At 36.6% G+C, this 12,455-nt stretch overlaps 1 long non-coding RNA gene across 1 annotated transcript; it reads left to right on the forward strand.

The window, feature by feature from the left end:
- The first annotated feature begins 11,763 nt into the window (after nt 1-11,763).
- Nucleotides 11,764-12,196, forward strand: LOC110675755. The gene is made up of 2 exons (XR_002499764.1): nt 11,764-11,927; nt 11,985-12,196. It is a non-coding gene; the product is annotated as an uncharacterized LOC110675755 (long non-coding RNA).
- Nucleotides 12,197-12,455: the final 259 nt, after the last annotated feature.

The raw sequence follows: 12,455 nt of genomic DNA on the forward strand, positions 1-12,455 counted from the left end.
AGACAGTATTGTTTGTGCAAATTCTAAGCGTGATATTATTGAAGAACTTTAGTTGTGTTTGAAATTCATTTATTAATTTATTATTCAACTTGAGCTTTTCTCTACACATACTTGATGAAGTTGATTGTATCGTTTATCGAACAACCCAGAAACTGGAAAAAAAAATATACGCATTCGCTCATCAGTATCGCCCTGCACAGCTCTTTCCGGGGCAAACAATCGCTTCGATACCATAATTCTTCTTTTATTTTTCTAAAAACAATTATCTTTTATGAATCCGTACCATCACTGGTAAACAGCAAAGGCAGTACGGCGTCGGACTATGTTTTCGCTCCAACAGTCCAGCATCGCCTCACGCTCATCTCCTCTCAGTCCACTCAATAATAATGGCGGATAAAGAAAACTTTTCAATTTTATATTTTATGTCTCCCACTACTGCTGTACGGCTTACGCCCGGCTATTCTCTTCATCGTGTTATTGTCGCCAATAGAGTTGCATCGCACTGTGAAAATTCCACTTTTCTGCTTGGAATTTTTAAATACTATGTCCTCCCCGCAGGGTGCACGATAGGGTGGCCCATGATGATCAAATTATGAAAATCTTAGGGTACATTCCCCAAATTTGTTATTATGGACCCTCACTGCCCATAACTGCATAACAGTCACATTCGACATTTTTGACAAATTGGAGTTAATACCGGGGAGAGTCATCAAATGATGAATACTTTCGATCAACTTACTGAAATCTGTGAGATTATTCTAGAAAATTTGAAAAAAATACCAAGTTGTTTTGTCACATTGGTAATTATAATCGCATAACAGTCACATTGAGATTATAAATGAACCTCGTAATGTAATAGCAATGAAATTTCTATCAGAATTATTTTCTGACTATTCACCTAGTATGCAATATGAGTTGTACAAAATATCAGCCTGGAATAAGCACTTTTGAGTTCCTGGTAATTTTTAGAAATTTTAGTTGCCTCTCATACTGCCATAAAATGCACAATTGATCCCATTTACTCAATGCCTACTTTTGTCGAATGTTACAAATATGCAGTTATGGGCAGCTCAGAAGCTACTGTGAAACTTTGAGCGGAATCCGTCCGCTCTTCTTCTTTCTGGCGTTAAGTCCCAACCGGGACAAAGCCTGCTTCTCAGATTAGTGTTTTTATGAGCACTTCCACAGTTATTAACTGAGAGCTTTCTTTGCCGATTGACCATTTTTGCATGTGTATATCGTGTGGCAGGTACGAAGATACTCTATGCCCTGGGAATCGAGAAAATTTCCTTTGCGAAAAGTCCCTCGATCAGCGGGATTCGAACCCACGACCCTCAGCATGGTCATGATGAATAGCTGCGCGTTTACCGCTACGGCTATCTGGGTCCCTCTAAGGGGGGTTGAACGAGCTGGAAATTTATATGGACAAAATCAACTAAATATGTGGGGAAAACACGACCATAGATGGAGTTGTTGGTAGAAAATTTATTTCATTATTGATTTAAAAATTCTCAAATCAATATAAAAGAGACTGTAACAAACCGGAAGTCTTTCCGTTAAGAAACAAAAAAGTTATTCCTAGGGAAACTGAAATTCGAGTATCCCCCGGGGTGGAACGGGTAGCTTCCCAGAAAAAGATTATTTTTTTAAAGTTTTCAATCTCATTCAAACTTCGTAAGACGAATCAATAATCAATACCCAAGCAATTACTCTTAACGAAGTCTCTTCTATATTGATTGGAGAATATTCAAATCAATAATTTAAGAACTTCCTTAACTACAACTATCTATGGTCGAATATGTAATTGAAACCCTAACTTCGTTCATCTTTTTTTTTTCATACAAATTTCATTCTTGTTTACTCTTCACTTAGAGTTGACGGATTCTGCTCAAAATTCCATAGAAGATCGATATGAACAAATTCGAAGGATATAACTTCAATTTTTTACGGTTTGATTTTTCTCATGTAAAAATGGGCCACCTTAGTGCACAACCACGACTGGCTGTCCCATCAAATCGAGACGCTTTTTTTTCTCAATAGCGACCTAATGTGCCCTTTTGTCTATGTCCTTTTGAGTCCCTCATAGTTGTATTGCCAATGTTGCAATATGCGGAAAAGCTTTTAATGCTGCTTTATGCTCGGTAAAATTTTTGGAAAAGCGCCTTACGTTGGATGAATGCCATCGAGACAACAGAGGAAAAAAAGCGCGCCAAAACTGCGGCTTCGTTACCCACGATGTTGGTGGACTCTTTCTGTCTGGTCTTTTTGGGCGAATAAAAGATATCACATCACCATCAGCGAAATAAAAGGGATCGAGTGAAAAAAACAATTAAATAAATCCTCTTATTCAACCAAATCACCAGCTCCGTGGCAAATGTTTTGCTACATCTATAGCACGCGAGGGTGAATTAGAAATAATTGGTGGTATGGTCTCTGATGCAAATCAAAGTGTACCTTGGTAAGCATTGAAGATAATTTTTCATTTTGTTCATACAAATCGATTGCAGTGCAATTTCTAGTTTCAGCAAGTAGCGGTATTTCTATCTTTTTCTTTTACAAGTTCTGCAAAGTTTGTATGAAAATCACTATTGGGAAGCCAAGTTTTTGACTCAAATGCCCAGTTTTTACCCATATGCACGAGAAGGTAAATATTGTGCTGATACTAGGCTCTCGATAGAGGTCGCCCATTGCCATCTATAAAAATTCTGAACACAGGCCTCGATAGTTATTTTTACGATGAAGAATATTGCCGAAGACCGCAAATCAATCCGAGTCAGTGCTTAATAACATTTTTCACAAGTATCGGATTGATTTGCGGTCTTCGGCAATGTTCATCGTAGAAATACCTATCGAGATCTGTGTTCAGAATTTTTATTGAGGACAATGGGCGTCCTCTGGCGATTTTTCTTTGCAAAAGTAAGTTTTCCCATAGTAAATCCCATACAAACTTTGAACGGCTGGCGCTAAAATATAGTTTCTTCGATCGACCTGAAATTTTGCACCGTTGTTATGGGACCTAAATGCAATCCAAAAAATGGACTGGAGCGAGAATTTTAATTTTTCGTATAATCGTATCTCAGGTAATCGCTCAGTGGTTCCATTTGTTCAACGAAGCGGTCATAAATCATTTTACTCGATATCCGATGGTAAATACCATCAGAAATTGCCAAATTAATTATTTTTGGCTGTTAAAACTCCATAGAGGTTGATGTCGTTATTGATATCACTTCAAAAATTCTGATTAGGATGCGGAAATTATATTGCGAATGCTCTGTTATATGATTTATTATATGCGCATATATCGACTCTCTTTCCGTGTCCAAGATAAACAATAGTATTCAATATTTTATTGATAAGTACCATTAAATTTATAGATTGAAAGGAATCCTAATAATCCTTATATATTACTGTCCAACTTGAGAAGATTCCCCTCACAGAGTTGTTTCACATGCTCATAAGCCTACTTTTGGTATGCGGATCTAAAAAGCTAATGAACACTTTTCAAAGTTCCGAAGATGTACATACCAAATAAATACTTGAAATACTTATTAATTGATAATGACATATTCAAATCAAATCTCTACCAAAACCAAATAATAAATATGTCACTTAATGTAATTAACCTTAAGTTCCAAGTATTTACAACTGAGAAATAACCAATGAATTATTTGGTAATATTTTGTTCCTCATTACTATTTTTATTCTCGCAATTTTATTTCTTTAGCGCTGTATATATAGATGCTGCGATGTCGTTGATGCTCAAAATAAGTACAAAAACAATGTTATGTCGTTCCTCCCATGCTTTGGGAAGTCATGTCATACATTATTAGAATGGCTGTTGTATCAATACTAATTTAATAGGATTTTATTGTCCTTGCACCCTCACTTAAACTATTCGTTAAATCAATATACAATGTTGCAAGTGCATTCATGTTGAATTGAAGTATGAATTTTGAAAATTTCATTCCAGTTAGCTACAAATATACTGGTATATAATTAATTCTATGAATATTTATACCATTGCCATTATTAGTAAAAAACTAACAACTTTGAAGGCACGCTGCTAACTTATTTGCAGCTAGAATCTTCACAGGTTCATTTTCCTACTCAAACATGATCATTTGGTGGCAGAAGTTTGATTAAATGTGATTAAGAACATATTCAAAAACGTACTTCAAATAAAGTGATGAATTTACGTAGTGAGTATATTTCTATCCTCATTATTCACATCAATACTGACTTCTGGATGTCAAATAACACTCGAAAACGTATCGGAAGTGATAGATATACATCTGTACTAATGTTCTGTAATCTAAACTGATAGAAACTGGTTTGCGAAGACAATAAACAAAGTGCTGAAATCGCTTGATTTTTAAAGTTTTTTTTAACAAATGAAAAACACACTCTAATGATTAGCCCCACTATGCATATCATACAGGAACATCTATGTTTTATATTCTTGATCCATGAAAAGGTGAAGGAATGACAACCAAGATATTTTGTTTTTCGATTTATGACCTATGGGCGGCACCACTGTGCATCGATCCGAAAGGAACCCGACCAACTTGCCCCAGCACCATTCTATTGAGGTTTGTTTCGGCTCCCTCAGTGCCCTAGTGTACAATAATAATTGGCGGGCCAAGGATACGAAGCAGTTGATCACGAAGATCCGGAATTGTATCCTGAAGATGGACTAAGAATTGTATCCTGAAGACGGCTAAGTTACGTCGTACGGTTGCTCAGGACCCCTTCTCTAATTAACGTTTTCTTCGAAGAATAAACATTATGTTTTTCATAAAATAATACTGAATTTGTTGAAAAAATATTTCATTTACAATAAAACTGAAAAAAAACCTCAGTTCTTATTGAACACCCATAAGGAATCTTTCCATAAATATTTCCCATTATTTTTATCGAGCTTTTTCTGGATATTTTCATGGATTAATCTTGTCCTGGAATTTACAATATTTTTGTGTTTTTCACAGGAATTCTGATCTAAAATATTTGGACTCCGGTAGGGGGATCATCGAAAACGCCATCCATCATAATCAGGAATAGGGTTACCGATATGACGGATCCCTGTGGAACACCGGTTTCCTTCTTAAAGGATGCAGACTTTGTATCTTCTATGACTACCCTGAATGAACGGTTTGTTGAAATTTCGAATAAAATGCAGAATATGACCGATTAGACCCCCAGCTGAAAAAAAAGCGTCCAAGTCCGGTTAAAGGCTTTCGAGATGTCCAACGAGATCATCGCGGTGTGATAGTTCTTATCTTTTGCTTCTTGCAATACCTCGCCAAGGGCTGCAAAGTAGGTATTAGTTCCATACCCCGGCCATGCTCCCGGTGGTCGAGTAGACCATGTTGCTGTAGGTGGTGCGTTAGTCGGCGGTTTACCATCCTGTCTACTACCTTCAAAAGGCAGCAAGTGAGGGAAATTGGGCGGTAGCTTTGCTGATTCCCGCATTTGATTTCCGGGCTTCGGGATAGACACGACGAGACTTTCACGCCACTCAAGCGGGTAGGGTGATCAAAGTATTTTGGACAGAGAGTTACACCCAACAGACCAATGGAAAGTGCTCCGATTTAAGAAAAACTTCTTCTGACTGGAAAGGGTGTTCTATTGTGGGCCTCATGCCGCTGTTAGCGCACGGTTATGGGTTCATTCAAATATTACGTAACGCAAAATTTTCCAATTCTGGACCCCCTCCCTCCCCTGGAAAATTTTACATTTTTGTATGAACCGTAACACTATGAAAGACCCCCTCCCTCCCCTTGTTGCGTTACGTAATATTTGAACGATCCCTATGAGGCCCACAATAGAACATATTTTCCTATGGGAAGCATGCGGATGGTCATTGGTTTTTCAGTTCTGTAGCCTAAACGGTAAAAGATACCACTTTGGCGTCTATGGACGAAAGTTAGAGTATGGATTGATGAAATAAAACATATTTTTTCGAAAAATTTTTATGATACGGGCGATAGTTTTTAAGCAAATTTTTCCGACAATTTTCTCCATGGTGGAAAATTTTCTGGGAAATGTTTTTCTTTTTATGTTTTCGATAGATTGCTGAGGAAATTTCTTTTCGATATCACAAAAAAGACTTTTGTTTTACAATGTATAGTTCAGGAGATATGAATTTTTAAAGTTTGAGGTATATAGGGAAATCGCGAAAATTTATCTAGAGTTTTCCGGGAAAATAGGCCACTATAATTTTTTTGAATTTCACTTTTAGTCATGTATCCACGAGCTCTACCTCTGGTGAAAATTTCATCCAAATCGGGGAACCTCCGGCCCAAATCGTCCGATAATAAAAAAAAATCCCCTTACCTGAGTTACCTCAGGGATGTCAAAAATCCTTGTTTGCGGATGACACAGGCCTCTCCGCCAAAGGACGAAGTCTGCGTGTCATCTGTAGTCGATTGCAAAAAAAGTTTGGATATTTTTTCTTCATAGTTGCAAAAATGGAAGATTTCTCCTAATGCTTCCAAAACTCAACTAATAATTTTCCCACATAAACAAAAAACTCTTTATTTGAAACCTTCAAGTAGACATGTTGTCACGATGAGAGGGGTTCCAATAAATTGGTCAGATGAAGTTAGATACTAGGGCTCATGCTAGATAAGAATTTAACTTTCGAAAATCACAATGAGGACATTCAAGCCAAATGTAACAAATATGTAAAATGTCTCTATCCCCTTATTAATAGAAAATCAAAACGTTGGCTTAAGAACAAGCTTTTGATATTCAAACAAATTTTCAGGCCAGCCATGTTGTATGCTGTACCAATATGGACTAGCTGTTGTAATACCAGGAGAAAAGCTCAGCAGTGAATTCAAAATAAAAGTTTGAAAATGATTCTGAAGCTTCCTCCATGGTATAGTACTAATGAGTTACATAGAATATCCAATGTTGAAACATTGGAACAAATGTCAAATAAAATAATTAATAATTTCAGGTAAAAACCGTTACAATCTTCTATTGACACGATTAATGCGTTATATGTTTAGGTTAAGTTAGGTTAAGTAAATTCAAAGGGTTTTTTTTCTTACAAGCAGGTGAAATCAACTCACCTGTAAAAAATCTAAACTGCTACGGCAAATGAAATGTAATATGTTGTTAACAAAATGTTAATAAATTCTTAAATTTGGTTTAGCTTTGTCTAGTAACACAGAACACCTAGATATAAGAAATGAATGTAATGTCTGGAATGATACTAATAAAAAAATTAAAAAAAAATCGTAGCTGTTGAAGGCAGAAAGATTAGCGAAGTACAGGTATGTTCCGTTTTTATCACGTTCCGATTTTGTCACGCTCCGATTTTGTCACGTTCCGATTTCGTCAACAAATTATTCCGTTTTTATCAACACAAAAAATTGTTTTTTTTTTTTTTAATTTTTAAATGTTTAGAATATGAACTAAATACTTATTTTGAAGCAATTCAAATGCTTTTCAATTACCTCAGAGTTGAATTTGCGACTTTATGTTAATGTTGGGCTCCTACGATACACGGTAGGTGTTAAGTCATATACGATTCGATAAGGTTTGACTCCTTCTTATCCACTAATCAATTGGAGTTTTCAAACTTAGCATGGTTCATTGAACAACATTGACCCATCCTTCAACAATCGAGATTTGCTCTGGCCCAGTGCTGGAAAGCGTCAATGTAAATAGAGGGTGTCGCGCGACTTTTACAAAGATGCTTCTCTCACTGTCATCGGACGGCGAGACAATGACAGAAGCTTTCTTCAAATTTTCCTTCATTTTCCCGTCGCTACGGCTTGTGACGAAATCGTAAACTAGACAATTTTTATTTAATTATCAGATATGATTGTTATTTATATCGCTAGAATCATGAAAGAATATCCACTTTACTTATCAAACACATTTGCTTCCCGAAATTTCCCAAAATTAGATAAAAATTTTAAAAGCAAAACAACTTTACAATTGCTCTCATGAGGGCCCCGTCATTGCGAGCACATGAAATATAGCTTCGCCTAGTGACAGCGACAAGACTGGTTTCGTCAGTGTCGCAAGCCGGTCATGATTCTTAACAGCCCTGCTCTGGCCAAGTCCTAGCAGCAACTGGAATTTGTGATTAGTTGAATACGTACTTGTAGAGTTGTAGAGACCTCTCCTTTTTCTTATATAAATGGCATCAAAGAATTTTCTATGTTAATGTGGTAGATATAGAGGCTGTCCATTAATTACGTAACACAAAATTTTGTCTGTTTTTCGAGCCCCCTACTCCTATAGTACGATTTTTTGTATGAAAATAAAAAAAAAATCTATAGCACTTAGGATATCTCAAACCCCCTTCCCCCCTTTACGTGATTAATGAACGATCCCATATATGGTCATTTCTTTTTCATAAGGGATGCACTTGGAAATGAACTCAATAATGTTTGGGCAACGGCAAGATACATGATCGAGTTTATGTTATTTTTGATCAGACTGTCGATCCCACCATATTTGTACATTATCTTCTATCTCTCAAACTCGATAGCATTGCACAAATTATAGCAAACAGCTATTTATTAGATCCTGTTCCAAGGGGTAGGGGAAGAAGTTCAGCAAAATTAAGCAAAATTCAGAAAATTTTGGAATATCCATATAATAAGTTTGCTTCGATGATGACGGTAAAGGGCTGAAATGGCTGACAATTTGAGAAACTGTTGATACTGTACGATCCCAGGTCACGCACGTTGTCATCTCAAATTTGTAGGATCTTGATCTTTGAGCAGACAAGGGTCGTATATCCACATGGAGACTAAAAGGTTAATTAAGAATCTTATACCAACAGCCATACGCATATTCATAAAACTTTACAAAAGAGTTTTTTACCAAAAAGTTCTAATTTGGTGATGCTTGTTCTAGAGTTTGTACAATTTTGTGTTTTTGATGAACTTCTATATAAATAAAAGACTTCTATTTGAGTATGAGTGAAGGGAACGATTTGGAAAATTCCCTGGAATAACTGGAAAAACAACTGAAAACTTATCTGTCGTTTCGTATGGCAGATTGCATGCCATTTTTCAGCAGCCTACATGATGACAAAACGAAGTTTGACAGGATCACTATTTAATATTATTTTCACTTAACAAAAAACTAGAGTTTAGGTTAGTTTATTGCCAATCTATTCATAATCTAACGTAAAGCTGAAATGAGTGGTGGCGCTGTTCTAGATTGGCGATTAGTGAATCCCTGTCGAAGTTGGTAGTAATAACTTTAGAAAAAAGATCACCACAACCCATTTACTGATAAGATTTTGGCAATTGTAAGTACAGGAGACCGTAAATATTAATTTCAATTTGCAGAACATTCGCACATAACTCCACATTTAATCGGGTGTGGCCAAAAATGCAAAAAAAATGTACCTTGACAATAAAGCTCTCAGTTCATAACTGCGGAAGTGTTTATAAGAACACTAAGCTGAGAAAAAGGGGCCCAGATAGCCGTAGCGATAAACGCGCAGCTATTCAGCAAGACCAAGCTGAGGGTCGTGGGTTCGAATCCCACCGGTCGAGGATCTTTTCGGGCTGGAAATTTTCTCGACTTCCCAGGGCATAGAGTATCTTCGTACCTGCCACACGATATACACATGCAACAATGGTCAATTGGCATAGAAAGCTCTCCGTTAATAACTGTGGAAGTGCTCATAAGAACACTAAGCTGAGAAGCAGGCTTTGTCCCAGTTGGGATGTAACGCCAGAAAGAAGAAGAAGCTGAGAAAAAGGGTCTTTCTCAGTTGAGATGTAATGTCATAAATAAGAAGAAGAAGAAGAAGAAGCAGAAAGATGAGGATGAACAGTAGAAAAAGAAGTTGTCTCTTGTTTTATATTTCTTGAAAAAAAAACATTGATCAGCTTGACCCACTTCGTTGTAGTTTTTTTTACAAATATGATGCATCTTATGATGCAAAAGACATTTATGTGATTATCGTTTTAATATTATTTATCACATTTATTAAAATTGTAACCAAAAAAACTAAAACTATCAATGATTCAGTACATAATCAAATTGATTGTAGTAGTGAACTTTCATTACGAAGCTATAAGAATGAATAATCTTCAGGCATTGCATTTCATCCAAGGGGTGGATCACTTCTGATGCATCTGATAAATTTCATACATTCAAATGCATTTAAATGCACACTCAGCAAATTTGCAGTTCATGGCTTGCTCAAATGTTTATTTGCTATCCTTGTCTTGGCATTTTGACATAAATAAACTCATTCTTCGAAGCGCTCGAGAAAAAAAGCTTCTGCACTCCCTAAACAAATCACTGCCAATGATACCTCGTGTTCTAACCGGTCTTGATAATCCTTCGTCCCAACTGATAGAGGGTAAGGCAACCCACTTATTCGGAACCAGTGCGAAGGTGCTATTTTTCGATGCTGATAGTAGTAAAGGAACTCCCAAAAACCTTACTGCAGATCGGCAGCTGTGTGGGCGTTTCAACGAAGCTTCAGACGAGCTCCAACTAATTCCTTTTCCATATCTGGAGCGCATCTGGATGCGAATTGATTGCACCACTTTCAAAAGTGGGTACCTAGCATAGATTTCCAGAAAGAAACACAGTTTCTAATGCTTTTCCGCGACGACAGTGGTTTTGATATTTAGAGATGATTTTTGCAAAGTGGCATATCACTATCGAAAACCCTTATCTGTTCAGAAAGAGAACAGATCCGATGAGGATTTTATATTAATGTACACTGTTGAGATGAAGGAAGGTATCTAATTTACCAAAATATCCACAAAATTATGTTACGGTAGGCCCTTTTGTCACACTTCTTGCATGGAATCTTTAAATATTTTGTAGGAATGATCAGAATGAGCCAATTCCCCCTCCCTTGGAGCGTGATATTATTTATGCATGGCTCTTTCTTCGGATTTTGATTGTAGAGCTCGATACAGAGTTTTAGGTATGTATCAAACCAAATAATTTCACCTTGCAAAGTGTTGCTTATTTAGACTGCTGAATGCATATCAAAGGCCCCAGGCTCCCCGAGAAGAAGTTTTCTAGACTATTTATTTCTACCAAGCCATCATTCTCCTCTTCTCTCCGTTAAGCTGATTGTTCCTGTAACAAATATACCATCCATGAAATCATATATGAAGTGGTTGGAATACCGATATGCTCAATCAATTCAGTTGGTGCTGCTCAAAGCCTCGGAGGACCGCTCAGTGGCATCGATTAGACCTCGAATAATTAAATAAAAATTTGATCGTAAATGATCATCTTGATATGCTGAAAGGAATAAGGTTGATTAGTATAAAAATATTGGAAATGATTTATCGGAAACATAAGAATTATAAGATTTGGTTTATCGGAAACAAAGCATTTGAAACATGCACAACAAACAAGGTCTCGTTGCTATAGCACTATACGACTCGATAGTACACCAGGGCTAAGTTGATCTCAAAGTTGAAAAAATGCATTTGATGCAAATGAATGTACATTTGATGTGCATTGAACAAGTGATCCACCCCTTGATTTCATCTCATCATTTGATCATCTGAGAAAGATATGGATCGAATAATTCCACGGCATAAAAATTAACAAGGCAGTCTCTTCACTGATGTAAATATCGAGTTTCATTATAAACATGTGACGTCACTCCTATCGTACCATATACCTTCCGGACCACTAGATCATTTTTTTCGCAAATTTGTTCGAGGTGGATAGGAATGACGTCGTCAAGTAGCTGTCAGTTTTCGGAGTATATCACCTTCTTAATTTTAGTACACCGTGGAATAATTCAATATCATCTTAGAGCTCTTTGATCGATCTTTGATCAATATCTTTGACTCATTTGATGCTCGATGAAATCTTCCAAACACAGTAATCCATGCGGTTATGGAAAACCAATTTGACAATGCCACCGTTTGGAAATGGTTTTGAAGGGCAAACGGCAAACGAAAGTAAGTGGAAGAAACACATTTTTCAGAAAAGCAGTTCTTCATTTATAATTCTTGTAGGTTTTCCAGCATGTTACAACAGTGAACACAGGATACGATGTACGTGCTACCCAAAGCTGCGCGTTCTACTTGAAATTAAATGGAAGCCAGTCCTAGGGCCCCTCAGCTGGACATTCTATATATTTATTTTTAAACTTGATTCTTTGTGGTTCGTTTTTTTAGATGGATTGAAGCTATGTTCTAATAAAATATTCTTTAAAAGTCCAAATCTGCAATATCATATTTGCTTATATCTCCTGCATACATGCCAATAAACTTGTAAGGCTCTGGAAAACTATTCCACTATTTAGAGTAACGGAATGGAGGAGTATTTTACGCACTGTTTGTCAAATGAATTCACTGAGTTTGTTAAAAAAATTCTGGAAAATTTTCACTGGAATCTCATCAGCTGAACACTTGAGTAGGCTAAATTACCAAAAATTTAAATTTCACAGGTTCCGGTTCATTCCTTCATTTGCAACACTCATAAGA

This window comes from Aedes aegypti, chromosome 2 (assembly GCF_002204515.2).
Source record: "Aedes aegypti strain LVP_AGWG chromosome 2, AaegL5.0 Primary Assembly, whole genome shotgun sequence".
NCBI classification, from domain to species: domain Eukaryota; kingdom Metazoa; phylum Arthropoda; class Insecta; order Diptera; family Culicidae; genus Aedes; species Aedes aegypti.